This window comes from Boleophthalmus pectinirostris, unplaced genomic scaffold (genome assembly GCF_026225935.1).
Source record: "Boleophthalmus pectinirostris isolate CB_2022bp ecotype Guang Dong unplaced genomic scaffold, ASM2622593v1 HiC_scaffold_6, whole genome shotgun sequence".
In the NCBI taxonomy this organism is placed as follows: Eukaryota; Metazoa; Chordata; class Actinopteri; order Gobiiformes; family Gobiidae; genus Boleophthalmus; species Boleophthalmus pectinirostris.
In genome coordinates this window covers 41,971,846-41,974,028 of record NW_026571447.1, presented here as the reverse complement: position 1 = coordinate 41,974,028, position 2,183 = coordinate 41,971,846, and positions in this window count along the sequence as shown.

Genomic DNA, 2,183 nt, shown 5'->3' with positions numbered 1-2,183 from the left:
CCACCTACCACACACACACCACCGACCACACACAGGCACCACCTACCACACACAGGTACCACCGACCACACACATGTACCACCCCACACACACCACACACACACACCACCACACCACACACAGGACCACACACACACAGACCACCGACCACACACACCACCTGACCACCACACACACACAGGTACCACCGACCAACACACGGTACCACCGACCACACACAGTACCACCACACACACAGGTACCACCTACCACCCACATACCACCACACGTACACCACACACACACACACACACCACCACCACACACAGGTACCACCTACCACACACAGGTACACACCTACACACACACACACACACACCACACACCACTACACATACCACCTACCACACACACCCACCACCGACCACACACAGGTACCACCGACCACACACAGGTACCACCTACCACACACACACACCACCTACCACACACACACCACCACCTACCACACACACACACACCACACACAGGTACCACCGACCACACACAGGTACCACCTACCACACACACACACCACCTACCACACACACACCACCGACACACACAGGTACCACCTACCACACACAGGTACCACCACACACACACCCACCGACCACCCACAGGTACCACCTACCACACCACACCACACACCACCTACCACACACACACAGGTACCACTACCACACACACACCACCTACCCACCACACACACACACACACAGTACCACCGACCACACACACACACACACCACACACCACACACAGGTACCACCTACCACACACACACCACCTACCACACACACACCACCGACCACACACAGGTACCACCTACCACACACAGGTACCACCTACCACACACACACCACCACACACAGGTACCACCGACCACACACCACCACCTACCACACACAGGTACCACCTACCACACACACCACACACCACACACAGGTACCACTCACCACACACACACCACCTACCACACACACACACCACCGACCACACACACACACCACCTACCACACACAGGTACCACCTACCACACACACACCACCTACCACACACTACCACCTACCACAGTACCACCACCACACCAGGTACCTACACACAGGTACCACCACACACACACCACCACCACACAGGTACACCGACCACACACAGGTACCACCACCACACACACCACACCACACCTACCACACACAGGGTACCACCTACCACACACCCACCACCCCACACAGGTACCACCTACCACACACACACACCACACCACACCACACACACCACCACACACACACCACCGACCACACACAGGTACCACCTACCACACACAGGTACCACCTACCACACACACACCACCGACCACACACAGGTACCACCTACCACACACAGGTACCACCTACCACACACACACCACCTACACACACACACCACCGACCACACACACACACACCTACCACACACAGGTACCACCGACCACACACAGGTACCACCTACCACACACAGGTACCACCTACCACACACAGGTACCACCTACCACACACAGGTACCACCTACCACACACACACCACCTACCACACACAGGTACCACCTACCACACACACACACCACCGACCACACACAGGTACCACCTACCACACACACACACCACCTACCACACACACACACACCGACCACACACACAGGTACCACCGACCACACACAGGTACCACCGACCACACACACACACCACACCAGTACCTACCACACACACCACCCACCACACAGGTACCACCTACCACACACACACACACACCACCACCACACACAGGTACCACCTACACACACACACCACCGACCACACACAGGTACCACACCACACACACACCACACCACACACACACACACACACACACACACACCACCACACACCACACCACACACCACCACACACACACACACCCCACCACACACACACCACACCACACACCACACACACACACACACACACACACCACCACACACACACACCACCGACCACACACACACCACCGACCACACACAGGTACCACCGACCACACACAGGTACCACCTACCACACACACCACCACCACACACACACCACCGACCACCGACCACACACACCACCTACCACACACAGGACCACACACAGGTACCACCTACCACACACA